A 15,523-nucleotide genomic window follows, 5' to 3' on the forward strand; every position below is an offset into this window, starting at 1 on the left:
GCTTGGGGGGGAGGTATAATCCAGTACTTCTTGGTGAGAATAAAAACAACAGAAAAACAAAACCTTCTACAATATTGTTTCTGGATTTAAAAAGAACTGAGGCAGGGGTGCAGTGGAGGCCCGCAATCAGAGCGCTCATCTCTCTGCAGGAGGATCCGGTCACAGCCAGGTCATGCTACAGGAGACCCTGTCTAAGAAATAAAACGAAATAAAACAAAACTGCAAACGCGAGGCTCAAAGACAAAAGAGGCTTCAGACGTTTTTACAAGCTTCGTTTCCTTTCTCTTTGGAGTAGCTTAAATCCCGCTCTGAGCAGAGTGAATTCTTCAAAGGGGGCCTACTGCAACTCCCAGCCGTCAGAAGCCAGTGAAGCAATGGCGGCTTTACGGGGCCGTAAAACAGTCAGAATTTTTGCCTCATTCCTGAAATAAATCCATCGAGTATAAAGGGAATTTTGGTATCAACTTTCAAATTTGCCACCAAAATTCAGTGAACTATCATTTATTAAATAAATGATAAATTTATAAAATTAAATAAATTTATTAAATAAATAAATTAATATTTATTAATGATTATCGCTCGAAGGGAACACGAGACCTATGGGTTATTGAGACAATAGACAGGGCAGGGGATTATGTCCCGCTCAGTGACCTATGACTCTCAGAGAAACCCTGAGGGTTGGACATATTAAAAGCCTCACCCCGTTCTGGACAGGCTAGCTGGAGCACACTCTGGCATCTCATCCCCAAGACCAGCTGGAACTAGTTGCCCTCAGGGACGTCTTCCCCAACAGTTCAGGCTATGCCAAGTCTCAAGCGCCTTGGAACAAGTTACTTTTAAAAAGTTAGAATCCGCGGAGCTGTCTGCTAATTTGTGTCCTCCTGGAAGCAGGCTGGCGGCCGCTATTTATAGCTTGTTGTCTGCGGGGGCGTCTCTACCCTCCAGGCAGACACGGGATTCCGGGGAACAAGTCGGCATCCCCAGGCAGCGACTCGCGGACGCGACCGACTCGTCCGCCCGACGCCCACGCGCGCAGCGCCCAGATCACCCTTGCAGCAGATCGTGGCGCCCCGGCTCTCCACTCCAGCCCTCCATGACCCGGGCCTGGGGTGCCTGCGGCCGGCCGCCCGGTCCTACACCCCCCGCGGATCTGCCGAGCTGCGGGAGCCTGGGCGAGGAGCGCGAGTGGTGCGCAGTGGGGTGCAGGTGTCGCCGGAGTATGCGCACGCGCGAGGTGGGCGCAGGTGCCCTGCTTTCCCGGAGAGCACAGGGCGAGGGGCACAGGGCGAGGGGCACGCGGGGGCGTGGCCTGCACGAGGCGGGGTGCGGAGGGGACGGGGAGGCGCGGCCGGCCCGGTGGGAGGTGGCGAGGGCGTGGCGGGCGGCGGGGCGGCAGCTTGGGGCGCGCCAAGTGCGGCGCGTACCGCAGCGGTGGGGATGGCGGCCCCGGCGGAGAGGCCGGACCCTGGAGCGGGGTGCTCGTGGGAAGGGACGCCGCACGAGTGAAGAGGGAGCCTCCTTTTCAGAGCAGGCCGAGCCCCGCTGGGCGAGGAGCGACGGTGCCGCCGCGGCAGTGCGGGGTAAGATGGACTAGGTGTCCCAGGGTCACACTAGGGACCCGGCAGCACCGGGGCGGCCGGACGCGGCGCGCTGCCACTCCTGAGCCAGGCCCGGTGGCGCCCAGATTCTGGGAGGCTTTCGCAATTCTTAGTATAGTTGCAGGGCGCCTGGGCCAGGGAGCTGAGCTTCAAGAGACGGATAAACTTTGGGAATGATTGCTCTTCCTTCTAGGCTCCTAAAGACCTGAATTGAGCGCCTGATCTCCTTAATGGATGACCAAGGCTCGGTCCAGATGGTTTTCCTGGAGATAGATAATATGCCCTTGGGTTGGAGAAAGCAAGGCTGCCCCCAAACAGCAGGAATCCTAAGTCATTTTAGCAGACACCTCAGCAAGTGGCCTACAAATGTGTATTCGTAGTGTTTGCATTGAGAGAAACAAGGTGGGTTCGCTTTTCTTGTAAGAAACTTTTTCAAGTTTACTTTTCTCCTTAAATACTTTAGTTATTAGTATCGTGAGCCCGCTTCTTGGTCTGTACGACGTGACGATGCGCACGTGTGTAAAGAGTGCACTTAGCTTCCTTCTACGATAATCTTTTAATTAAGAGACTTGGAGTGATAGTACATTGCAGTGGCTGGGCAGTTGTTTGCTTTCTGGCCAATCTTCACACTGGTGGCTTGAATTCACCCTCCTGGTCAGCGGTCTTGGTTCCTGAATATTCGTGAAAGGGACTATTTCACTCAATTTTCACTTTATCAAGACGCCTCCAAAATGTGCCATTTAACAGCGGCTGTTATAAAACAACCAGAAAGTGAACTGTGCTCTGGTTTTCCCTTAGAATTAAAAGCTACAGTGATCTGTGCATCACTTCCCAGACTGCCCATCTGTGGTGGCGTGAAATATATTGCAAGACAAACATGGAAAGATTAAAGGGGCGTAAGGGAGGGACTTCTCTAAATATCAGTGTGTTCAAAGTAAAAATGAGCTAACTTGGTACAAACTCCCCTGGCTCAGCAGTTTGGCCTCTGTTGAGATAAGCATCCAACCAAGGCAATGCTCCGCCCAGTAGTGTGAGCAGTACACACACACATAAAAATAAAAAAACACGGTCCTGTAGGGACAGACAGTGCAGTTTGCTGACCAGCACATGTCCGCTTTAAAAATGGCAGGAAACCAAAGTTAGCTCTTTGCCAATAAGGAAAGAATTTTAACCAATTTCCCTGAATGATACTAATATTTTAGGTTCTTGTGTTTGTTGTTCATAGTTAAATGACATATGATGGGTTTGAAACTTCCTTATGGCCACTGTCGGCTGCCTGGCTCACAAGGGAAGCTGGGACCACAGACTCCATTGCTTGAACACATGCCTAACCGTGTGATCTACATTCTCCGTTTCCCAGCCTACAGTCCACTAATAAACTCTAATGTGTGAGGACTAGAAGGTGTGGGAAGATTTTCACCTTTGCAGACAGCTTGGCCGTAGGATCTGGGCGTGAAGAAGCTTGGCTTGACTCATCTGTGTCCGTCTGTCCCTCTGGTTTGCTCTGCTGGTCCCCAGGACGAGGCAATCAGGGTATATATGTCTAACCCGTTTTCCCCAGTGCCTGCCTCATATCTCCCAAGGTGAGGATCACGCTCTTGCTATCCAGTGCTCACAGTACATATAGCTCAGTGCTACATGCAGGACACACTGAATGCTTCCCTGGAGAGAGATGTGTCCAGTGCTGTGCGTGGGCCATAGCCGCACGTGTGTATCTATGAAGACAGTTGTTTGTGGTTTCATCTTAACTGCCATTGCTACAGAACGGGGAATTTTCCCTCGCGGGAGATTAGCAGTCTGCAGCTGGCTTTTTAAAACTTGCCACAGCTTCGAAAGGATGGGTAGTGGCAGAGAGTTGTTTTTATAGTTGCGTTTTTTTATACTTGTATATTTTATTCTTCGTTTTTGTTTTGGTTTTTTGGGACCAAGTCTCATTTATTAGCCCTGGCTTGCCTAGAACTCCCTATGTAGACAAGGCTGACTTCAGACAAACAGAGATCAGCCTACTTTAGCCTTCTGAGTGTTGGATTAAAGGCCTATGCCACCATTCCTGGTCCATACACGTTGTTCTTTTTCTTTTTTTTTTTTTTTTTTGGTTTTTTGAGACAGGGTTTCTCTGTGGTTTTTGGAACCTGTCCTGGAACTAGCTTTGTAGACCAGGCTGGTCTCGAACTCACAGAGATCCGCCTGCCTCTGCCTCCCAAGTGCTGGGATTAAAGGCGTGCGCCACCACTGCCCGGCTCACGTTGTTCTTTTATTTGAAGAAGTAGTGGTTTATTTAAATTATTTACTACAAACTCATGGTACTATTAAAATTGCTTATTTTTTCTTCAGGACACCCACTTTCTCCAAAAATTAATTCCAGTCTTATTCATGAAAATTGATTTCTTGTTAATTTAACAATGAGTCTTTAGCTGGGCACAGTACCTCATGCCTTATAATTCCAGCACTTGGGAAGCTGAGGCAGGAGGATTGCCATGAGTCCGAGGTCAGCCTAGGCTACATAATGAGTTCCCTGCCAATTTAAACGGAAAACAAACATTTTGACACACAGTTTCTGTTCATTAAAAAGTGGAAAATAACATTCTATCACTATCGAGGTATAGGGTTTGTTCACTAAGGTAGAAATATTTGCATTTGAATTGATGTTTCCAGTGATATGATGAATGCGGTCACTGGACTGTCCTTAATTCGTTTTAGAGACTGTGTATATGTATGTGTTTGGGCTCAGGCATGTGAGTCACAGCACACTTGGAGTAAGTGGACCAGACTGGAGAGCTGGTTCTGTCCTAACTTTATGCTGAGTCCAGTGATTAAACGTGGGTGGCCAGGCTTATTCCACAAGCATTTTACCTGCTCAGCCATCTCTTCGTCCCCTGGGAATTTTGAAGGAAGCTGGAAATGCCCCCTTTAGACACTCTTCACGGATAAAAGCTTACAATGTAACCTGTCTGTCTTAACATACTTGCCGAAGTGTGTAGAATGAATGCCAGGGGCAGCTGCTGGAACCTGAGCAGTGTGCCCACTGCAGACCCCCTTGACAGCATGTGGAAGAGTGGCAAGTGACGTTCCTTGCTGGCACTGGCACTAGGGGCTGTGCAATTTAAGGCAAATCTCAGTAAGTTCGCAGAGCTGCCACTTCCTGGTCTGTAGATAGGGGGGAAGAAAACCCAGCCATTTCCGAGGCTCTTGGCGTCACAGGACTGTTTCCATATACCAGGTACAGGGAGTACAACTCCTGATGACATCAGTCTATCTGTACGGGGAAATTCCCTTTTAACTGTGTACATGGTCAGTGCTAGAAAAGCTAGCTACTCAGGCTGCCCAGCTTAGGCGTTTTAGCCTGTTGAGATCTCAAGTATGTTAAAGCATCCATAATTTCTTCTTTATATAATTTATTTTTATTTTATGTGCTTTGGTGTTTTGCTTGTATGTATATCCCTGTGGGGGTGTCAGAAGCCCAGGAACTGGAGTTACAGACAGGTGTGAGCTGCCATGTAGGTGCTGGGGATTGAACCTGGGTCTTCTGGAAAAGCAGCCAGTGTGCTTAACCGCTGAGCCATCTCTCCAGCCCCCTGTAGTTTCTTTTACTGCAATATACCCTTGCCCAGACCATCCCTTGGAAAGTAGTGTTGCTAAGTCCCATTTCTCTTGGTGTTAATCCCCCTTTCATTATTCAGTTATTACACTTGGAGGAAGACGTTGAAGTGAGTCCATTAAAATTAACAAATGATGGTTAGTGAAATGTTTTGCTAAATGGCAATTCTATTGGGTCTTGTGAATCTTTCACAGAAGCCATTTTAAAGACTTGAAGTGCCATTTGGTAACCTGCAGAGGAAGCTAGAGAGTTGGTCAGGGTGGAAGGGGTGGGGGCTGGATGGCAGAGGATCCGGTGTCACCATCTTCCGGTGACATCCGAGGTTTGGCCGGGTGCTAGCTTTCTGTTTCCAGGGAGACTGTTTTGTTCAAGTATCCCCCCAAAAAAGAATTTCATAAAAATGTAAGTGTATTGTTAACTTGCTCTTCTTCCATACAAAGCAGTGAAGACCTTAATTTTTAAACATTTTTTTTAGATTTTTTTAAATGTGTGTGTATGCTTTGTGCCCTTGGAGGTTGGAAGAGGGCATCAGACGCCCTGGAACTGGAATTATGGGTGGTTATGTGCCACTGTGTGGGCGCTAGGAACCAACCCCCTCCTCAGCAGAGCAACAAGTGCTGTTTACCACTGAGTCATTTCTCCAGCCCCAAGACCTTCATATTTAAATGAACACACATTTCTATTACTTACAAATTAAAATTAGCTCTCATTGCAGCCCGGTGCATTGGCAGTGCCCCTACAGTCCCAGTTACCAGGGAGGTACAGGGTTGCATCAGCAGAGGCGTTCAAAGCTAGACTAAACAGCATAGTAAGACCTTGTCTCAAGAAGTTAAAGGAAGGCTGGAGAGATCGTCTAGTCAAGTGCTTGCCTTGCCTTGCAAGCATGAAGATTTAATACCTGGACCCCTGTGTAAAAATGCCAGGCAGGAGCTTGAAGCGGTAACTCAGTGAGTAAAGCATCTGCTATGCAAGCATGAGAACCAGAGTTCAGTTCCCCAGCGCCCACATAAAAAGCCAGGTGTGGCAGTGAGCATGCCCATGTTCTGTCAGGGACAGAGACAGGAAGATCCCTGGGGCTTGCTCCAGGTTCAGAGAGCGACCCTGTCTCAAGGAAGTCAAGTGGAGTATAACAAAACAAGAACCATAGCATCCTCTCTGGTTGTGTGCACCAATGTGTGTCCACCCCCTCATGTAAATGTATACACTGAACACCAAAAAAAAGAGTGAATTAAAAAATGTCTTTCATAGTGGCACTCACTTATAACCCTAGTGGTGGGCAGAGTCAGGAGGATACCTGAGACTTGCTGGCCAGCCAGTCCAGCCTCCTTGCTGGGCACCAGTGAGAGACTCTATGTCCAAAGGAGTGACACCCAAGGCTGTCTTCTGAGACACACACCACACACACACACAATAAAATAAGATGGAAAACTGTTCTTGCTAGGCCTTAAAAGAGATTCCAGTTGGTCAGAAAAGAGAACTGCTCCCTCTGAGAGAGGATGTGTTCATGCCATGATTCCTGTACTTGGCCGGGCATCCACTCAAGAGCATCAACTTCTCAGGTCCCCATGTTGCAGGAGTCTAAGAAGCAAGAAGAGAGCACAGATGGTGCACGCAGTTGCAGGTGCATCCTATCCATTCTCATTTCATAAGCAGTGCGCATAGATTAGAAGTATGGCCTAGGCCAGCATCGAGCTCAGTGGTTGAGTGCTTAGCTGGTGTACTCGTCACCCTGAGTATGGGCTCCACCATGGGGGAGGGGAGGCAAAGTGTATACACCATGAATTCTTCAAATATGATTTAAAATGGAGCTTTATCCTTTGCCATTAGAATGATATTCTGACAGCACTTGGGAGTTACTAATGGAGACGTGGAGAGAGAACTGTTTATAATTTCACCACGTCATGAATTCTGGGAGAGCATGGCTTTTCCCTGGAGAGTTAAGTAAACACCCAGGAGTGGCAGCACTTAGGAGGCCAGAGAGCTGACACAGGTTCAAAGTCTTCGTGGGCTACATTAATGGGCTGAAAAGATGGCTCAGTGTTTAAGAGCTTGTACTGTTTCTGCAGAGGCCCAGCGTTCAGTTCCCAACACCTGTGTCAGACACAGCGCCCTATAATTCCAGTTCCAGGGGATTTGAAGCCCTCTTCTGGTGCCCACACAGCTGCACTCATACACATATACACACATAGGCATGTGTACATAATTTTTAAAAAACAGTATAAGTTTGGTAAAGAACATGCATTTTTCACTTAAAATAAGGGCTAGAAACCACTGGAACTAATAATAAACACATTTACACAAAAATAAAGTGTAGTAATATGAGCGGCAGGGCTGCGTCCCCAGCACCCCGGGCTGCCTCCGGCTAGCTTTACCCGAAATAATTACACGGACACTGTATTCATTTAATCACTGCTTGGCCATTTCTATCTAGCCTCTTCTAGGCTACTCTCACACCTGGACTAGCCCATCTCTAATAATCTGCTGTAGCCCATAAGGTGGCTTACTAGGGAGATTCTAGCCTACGTCCATCCTGGGTCGGAGCTTCATCGCGTGTGCCTCAGAGAGCAGAGCTCTCGCCTCTGCCCGCAAGAGTGGAGCACCGTGTCTCTCTGAGGCGTCTGCCCCCGAGAGGAGAGCTGTCGAGTCTCTGACCTCACTTCCTCTTCCTCCCAGCGTTCTTTTCTGTTTACTCCTCCCACCTATCTTCTAACCAATGAGGGCCAAGCAGTTTCTTTTTATTTAACCAATGACCTTCCTCCATCAATAAAGGATGCCCTTTGGTAAACATGCTACAGTAATACTGGTAAATGCTAAATTGGCATCTACTCACTAAATCTTTTGTTTGTTTGTTTGTTTGTTTGTGGGTTTGTTTTTGGTTTTTTCGAGACAGGGTTTCTCTGTGGCTTTGGAGCCTGTCCTGGAACTAGCTCTGTAGACCAGGCTGGTCTCGAACTCACAGAGATCCGCCTGCCTCTGCCTCCCGAGTGCTGGGATTAAAGGCATGCGCCACCATCGCCCGGCCTCACTAAATCTTTTTAAGGGTGCCAAAGTTGGTTCTAAAGAAAGAAAACCAGAAAAAACTTCTGAGAGATTAGCATTTTTAAATATGAACCTTAGTAAAGTGCCATTGAGTTTAGTTTTTATTGTTGTTGATGTTGGTTACTTTTTTTTTGTTTGTTTCTTTGGTTGGTTGGTTGGTTGGTTGGTTGGTTGGTTGGTTGGTTGGTTGGCTGGTTGGTTTTTTTGAGACAGGTTCTCACTATGTAGCTTTGGCTGTCCTGGCTATGTAAACTAGGCTAGGCTTAAACTCACAGACTCCACCTACCTATTTTCCGAGTGGTAGGATTAAAGGCATGCTCCACCATGGCTAGCTATCATTGAATTTGGAAATCATAAGATAATGTTACAAATAATTAATTACTAAATTTAAAATGTATAGGAAGTGGAAATTTTTCTGAAAGACAAAATTAATTTAAGAAATAGCAAATTTGCTGAGCATTGATGGCACATGCCTTTAATTCCAGCACTCTGGAGACAGAGGCAAGTGGATCTCTGTGAGTTCCAGCCTGGCCTACAAAGAGAGTTCCAGGATAGCCAGAGCTGTTAAACAGAGAAACCCTGTTGAAGGAAGAAAGGAAGAGAGAAGGAGGGAGGGAAGAAGGGAGGGAGGGAGGGAGGGAGGGAAGGAGGGAGGGAAGGAAGAAGGGAGGGAGGGAAAGACAGACCAACCTACACATGGCCAAGAGCTATTAACAGAATGGCATCTGCTCAGATCTTACTGAAACCTCCTTCAAGAAAAGACATTAGTCCCACAGTCCTGTAAGAGACTTTCTTGCATGAGATAATTCAGAGAATTTAGCCTCTTGGGTTTACTAATTTATATGCCAAAATATAATGATGGTACAAACATTGATCTTTCTGAAATATGAATTAATAAATCTAAAATAAAATGATAGAATATAGTGTTCTTGAATATTAAATGGAAGTCATGTGAATACACCTTTGCAGTGATCACCAGCTAACATTCAAATATATTCAGAAAGAAAATGCTAAATTAAGGCCAGTACTCAGTGATGGTGTAGAAAACAAAGGGCAGGCTGGAGTCTGTGGCCAGCCAAGACTAGAAGCTTCTTTGGCCTGTTGAAAACGAACACATCATGAAATTAAAGACAGGTGTGTGCTCCCAGCACTTAGAACATAAATGCAGGAGCTAGCCTCAGCTACATAGTGAGTTTGAGGTCAGCCTGAACTACATGAGACCATGTCTCAAAAAATTATGAAAAAAATCAAAACGCTAATCACTAGAAACTTCTAATCATTAGAAGCATTTGTGTTGAAGTCAGAAACGAGCAGATGTCACCATCCTACCTTGTCTACTTGATAACAACAACAACAACAAAAAAGAAGTAGCAGGAAGTTGGATATTGTGGTTCACAGCTGTGGGTCCAGCACTCAGAAGCACAGGGCTGGAGAGATAACTCAGCCATTCAGAGTACTCGCTGCTCTTCCCAGAGACCCAGGTTCAATTCCCAGCACCCATATGACAGCTTACAACTACCTTGTAACTCCAGTCCCGGAGAGCCAACACTCTCTTCTGGCCTCCATGGGCACTAGACATGCATGTATGTAGTTCACAGACATACATGAGGTTAAAACATTCATAAAGATAGATAGATGGGGCTGAAGAGATGGCTCAGAGGTTAAGAGCACTGATTGCTCTTCCAGAGGTCCTGAGTTCAGTTCCCGGCAACCACATGGTGGCTCACAACCATCTGTGATGAGATCTGGTGCCCTCTTCTGGCATACAAACATACATGGAAGGAATGTTGTATACATAATAAATAAATAAATCTTAAAAAAAAGATAGATAGATAGATAGATAGATAGATAGATAGATAGATAGATAGATAGATAGATAGATGGATGAAAGGGAAAAAGATCAAAGCAGGAGAATCACAAGTTCCAGGTGAATCTGATCTAAGAGGTAAACATGGTATCAAACACAGCAGGAAGAATTAGGAAAGAGAACCATCTGTTTTTAATAATAGAGTGGTGGCCCCGTGGCAAACCGTAAGTGATCTCCAGATAGCTGTGTTCAGGAATTCCTAACAGACCATTGGATACAAGATTAGTATGGAACAAGAACAGCCAGGCTGGGTGTAAAAGTGCTTGCCAGGCACACAGCCCTGGGCTGCATCCGCATACCAACAGTGTATGGCCCCAGGTACGCAATCAGGAAAATGTAAAACTACGTAGGACCCCCCCTCCCAATATAGAACACTTCTCAAGCACCTAGAAATAAACTCAACAATAAAGTAAGTGCAAGCCCTTCTGAGTGGAGATCTGAAGCACAGGGGTGGTTTATCAGAGAACTACTGTGTTGGCAGAGAATGGCTGTGCTTACCATGGAGGAAGGGTGTGGCGAGGAACTGAATTCAGTTCAAATTAATGTGTTTCCTTTTGAAACCATAGTTAGGATTTTTGTGGAACTGACATGCTGTGTTCAAATTTTATATTGAAGAAATAAAAGGCCAAAGATAGTTAGGACAAACTGGGAGAACAGGGCTGAGAGTCTGTGCTGGATACCAGGTGTAGTCATCCCTGGGTATCCACTAAGGATGGGTTCCAGGACCCAGGCGCCCTCACTGAAGTCCATGACGCTCAAGTCCAATCACACATCTTCTCATGAGCCTCAACTGTCTGGATGACTTCTAGTACCCAGCCCATATCAATGCGACATAAATAGTCACCATAATGTGTTATTTGGGAAATCATGAGGAAGATGCCTGTCTGTTATAGTTTATAAACTATTTCTTATCTCAGAGTCTGGAAGGCCACTATACTGTCTCAAGAATGAAAGTTTGAAATGGGTAGATAAGGGATATAAGAAGTTAGTGGTAAGGTCTTTCCATTTTCCATGACTAAAGAGTTCACTCGATCAGCCCATTGATCACTGGATCACATTTGTGACAAGTCCAGCCCACCAGGTTTGGAGTATGTCCCAAATCAGAAGCAGCAAAAATTATTTCCTGAGCATCCCCTCCATCTTTCAAACCCAGGCAGACATTACTAATTGAGCATATAACTCTGTGTCTTATAACCCTTAAAAGTCCACTCAGTGGTATTCCAGGCCATCACATACATTCATACAAAATTGATTTTCATAACCCAGCCCCAGAGTATATTACCTCTAACAAACAAAACCAGTTAAGATATTATTGTAAACCGGGCGATGGTGACACACACCTTTAATCCCAGCACTCAGGAGGCAGAGGCAGGCGGATCTCTGGGAGTTCGAGGCCAGCCTGGTCTACAAGAGCTAGTTCCGGGACGGGCACCAAAGCTACAGAGAAACCCTGTCTCGAAACCCGCCCCCCCCCCAAAAAAAAGATATTATTGTAAAAGGTTATAAAGAATGCTACACATTCAATCTTTTGGCTCTGATACCATTCTAGAGTTTTAGTAAATTTTGCATTTCCTAAGGCTTGGTGGTTAGGAAGAACACTGTTGCTCTTGCAAAGGACCTGGATTCAACTCCCAGCACTCACACGGTGGCTCACAGCCATCTGTAACTCCAGTCCCAGGGGATCTGACACCCTCTTCTGACCTTGAAGGGCACCAGCCACACTCTTGACGTGCGTGCCTGCGAACAAAACACTCAGACATTCAAGGTCAGCCTGGTCTACAAGAGCTAGTTCCAGGATAGCTAGGACTGCTACACAGGGAAAACCTGTCTCGAAAACAAACAAGCAAACAAACAAAAAAAAAAGATAAATCTTTTTAAATATTTTAAGACTTGCAGGTCCCCTGCTGTCCCCTGTAGACATCAGTGTGCTCCAGGCTCAGATGCCAGCTGGCCACTTCCTTCTTCTGCCCTGCATGATCTCCATGTACTCTGAGATTTTCATTTATTTATTCTGGTTTTAGACAGGCTCTCCCCATGTATCCCAGGGTGGTCTAGAACTTTTCATCTCCATTAGTCTCTAGGGTGCTGGGGTGACATGAGATACTACCACACCCAGCTCCAGAGTTTTAAATACCTTCTGCTTGGTGACAACTCCCAGATGGGACCTCGAGGTTGGACACTTGCCCACCTCAGGCCTTTCAAGCTTCATGTGTCCCAAACAGAACCCACGATTGCATGGTCTCCCCCGCTTGTCCCTCTGCCCATGGCCTACCTTGGGAAAGAACACACTGGTTCCTCTAGTTGGAGTCGTGAGCTCCATTCTCCTCCCCGGCCTGACAGGTCCTCTCCTGTCCTCAGCATGTCTCATGAGCATGGTCAGGTGGGCTCAGCTGTCCCACCACCTGTCCCATAGGGAGTGGCCTCTGTAGATGGCATCAGGGGTCCTCATTGGAGCCTCTCAAAGGTTCTGTGCTCCCCTCTAGGGCATCCAGGACACACAGAGAGAGGGAGTTCCAGGGGTTTCTGGACAAATTGCATCACTCTGTTTAACCCCTCAAAGGTGTTTGTGTTCCCACCAATGAGAACCAAGTACCTGTCCCTCCTGCTGCAGACTGGCTCCTACTGGCTTGCTGTGCCCTCTTCTTCATACCTGGCGGGATACCCCACACGTACTTCTGGGGTGTTCTACCCTGCAGCTGAGGCCCTCTGTTTGGTTTTCACAACCATGTCCTTGTCTTATATGTCTTGCCCTCTGTTATAGGGACCCCTGTGCCCACCTTCTGTTTCTGGCCATTTGACTTGTGTTACAGGGACAGGCTAAGCTGCAGGTTGTTGTGGCTGCAGCCTCTGGCTATGAGAAGGAGGTAGGACCTTGCTTCCTCCCTGTGCCTTCTCTGCAGACTCATCTTCTTGGGAACCAAGGCCTGCCCTCACTGACAGGAGTCTCGTCAACACTTCAGGGAAGGCTTCCTCTCACGCTTGCTGCCTCTACTGCTGTTGAGGAAGAAGACTCCTGGTGTCCTCATCCTCCTGTTCCTACTGACTTTACCCTCTGACGCCTTACGTCCCTGACTCCCATGGCTTGGAAACACCTCCAGTGGGGCCCAGACCCTGTCTGTGACTGAGCTGACTCCTCCTTTAATTATGTGTTTATTAAGCAAGTACTCTTTCCCCCATGTCCCACTTATCCCCGCCTACCGCCTTTTAACCCCTTGATTAGACTCTGTTCCTACCTTCCTGAGAGACTGGTCATTTGAGGACTAAGGGTAGGCTCCTCCTGATGAGATCAAAGGATCTTTGCTTCGTCCATGTTGAGCACTCTGAAAAATGTCGACACACCGCTCTTCAAAGCCCTCTGCTGACCTTCAGCACTTTGCTGGCTTCTGCGTCAGGAGTGGTGTTCCTCAGTCCCTCTCAGGTCCCTGTGCCACCTGCTAGCCCTGTTTTGATGTTAGACACTGCAGGAGATGCCTAGCCACTTTTAAGCTTCCATTCCGGAGGCTGAGGTAGGAAAATTATAAGTTTGAGGTCAGTCTGAGCTACAGGTAAGGCTTTTTTTTTTTTTAACTTTTTAGCAATCCTTTGTAGATTTCACATTATGCATCTCGGTCCCACGCAGCTCCCTGCCCCCTCAGTTCTGCCCTCTGCCTTTGCAACACCTCTAAAACAAAATTTAATAGTAAAACCAAAACAAAGAAAAAACCTCATCGTGGAAGCTGTCGTGTGGCTCAGTTATTCATGGTTCACATTTTATTTTATTTTATTTTTGGTTTTTCGAGACAGGGTTTCTCTGTAGCTTTGGAGCCTGTCCTGGAACTAGCTCTTGTAGACCAGGCTGGTCTCAAACTCACAGAGATTCGCCTGCCTCTGCCTCCCGAGTGCTGGGATTAAAGGCGTGCGCCACCATCGCCCGGCTCACCCTTTATTTTAGTCCATCTGTCTTGTAGTATTCATTGCAGTGAGTCATTGGTCTGGTTCAAGGCCTCTGGCTTCTGCCACACTATCAACGCTGGGCCCTCACTGGGACTCCATGTGGATATCCCATTGTTGCCTTGTGTCATGGAGGTCTCACAGCTCTGGATCTGCAGGCCCGGCCCTTCACATGCCCCAGATAATGAGGTAGATGCTGGGGTTGGCTAACTCAAAGCCCTGATTCTAGGCCTGGGTGGCAGCTGGGTTGGTCGGCCTGGCAGCTTTCCCTCATCGTCACCACCTGGGCCAGCTCCCCAACACTGCTCCAGCTGCTCACCCAGTGCAGCAGGCAGCAAGGAGCCGAGCACGTTCTCTTGCTCCCGTGCCCGTGACAGAGTAAGGCCTTTAAAAAGAGAAGAAAAGAAACAGAAAGGAGAGAGGGTGAGAAGAAAAAGAGGGCAGAAGTTTGTGAAGTAACTTTCCTACAAGACTGACAGAATGCTGACAAGAACCAAAGTACAAATTCCTCAGAGCACAGAGTCTAAGAACTTAAAATCCAAAGGCAGTGACGTCTCTGGAGTCCCTCCTCTGGTCTACAGGACACTGGTGTCCCCAGGACCCAGCCTTCCTGGCCTTCATCTCTAGTCCATTTTAGAACCCTGTCTGTCACCCTGAGTCACTCAGCTTCTCTTATTTATGGCCTCCTGCCTCTCAGCCATGACTTTTAATCCAGGCCGTCACAGAGCCAAAGCCTTCCAGGCTCTCTTCGGCATCCCAGCCAAAACCACTTTTCTCTTCAGAGGCCATGTGATCTCCCAGGCCGGGCTTTGAGGTTCATTTCCTGGCTTGACTCAGGCTCACATCCTCAGAGCATGGTCCCTTCTGGTTCCTTTCCTGTCTGTCTTATCCTTTTGTGGAAGCCCTCTCTGCAACCTAGCCCATTTGGCCTGTCTGGTTGCCGCACTGAGTCCTTGCCTGCCCTCTTTTGAACACCACTTCTCTCAGAACAGCCCGGTGTCTCCTTCAGTTCTTTGGGGTACTCCTCCTTTGTACCCCACTCTGCGCTAACGTCTGCAGTGACCAAAGTGGGTCCACAGTCTACCTCTCATATTAAAACAGCTGTGAGAGTTCCTGCTTTCTGTCCTCAGATCATTCCAGATCATATACTCTTCCGCCTCTGTGGCTCAGCTTTCTTCTATCCAGAGGCAATACTCCAAACCCTGGAGTTAGAGTTTCCATTGCTGTGGTGAAACACCATGACCAAAAGCAACTTGGTGAGGAAAGAGTTAGGACAGCACCTCACACAAGGCAGGAACCTGGAGGTAGGAGATGACGCAGAGACCAAGGAGGGGTGCTGTTTACTGGCTTGTTTCCCACGGCTTGCTCAGCCTGCGTTAGTATAGAACCCAGGACCACCTGCCTGGGGACGGCACCACCCACAGTGGGCTGGGCCCTCCCCATCAATCACTAATTAAGGAAATGCCCCCCGTCTTGCCTACAGCCTAATCT

General features: G+C 47.5%; 1 protein-coding gene across 2 annotated transcripts in view; it reads left to right on the forward strand.

Annotated features, from left to right (window-relative positions):
• Positions 1 to 1,177: 1,177 nt before the first annotated feature.
• Positions 1,178 to 15,523, forward strand: part of Gja3 (gap junction protein alpha 3) — a 23,621-nt gene continuing 9,275 nt past the window's right edge. Inside the window, exon 1 of one of the 2 annotated variants that reach the window (XM_026783281.1) lies at positions 1,178 to 1,234. The gene's annotated coding sequence lies outside the window, so the exon portion shown is untranslated. Of the gene's footprint in view, positions 1,235 to 1,529; positions 1,581 to 15,523 lie in introns of those variants that run through there. The other variant, XM_005355437.3, reaches the window with a different exon arrangement.

This window comes from Microtus ochrogaster, chromosome 17, assembly GCF_000317375.1.
Source record: "Microtus ochrogaster isolate Prairie Vole_2 chromosome 17, MicOch1.0, whole genome shotgun sequence".
NCBI lineage: Eukaryota > Metazoa > Chordata > Mammalia > Rodentia > Cricetidae > Microtus > Microtus ochrogaster.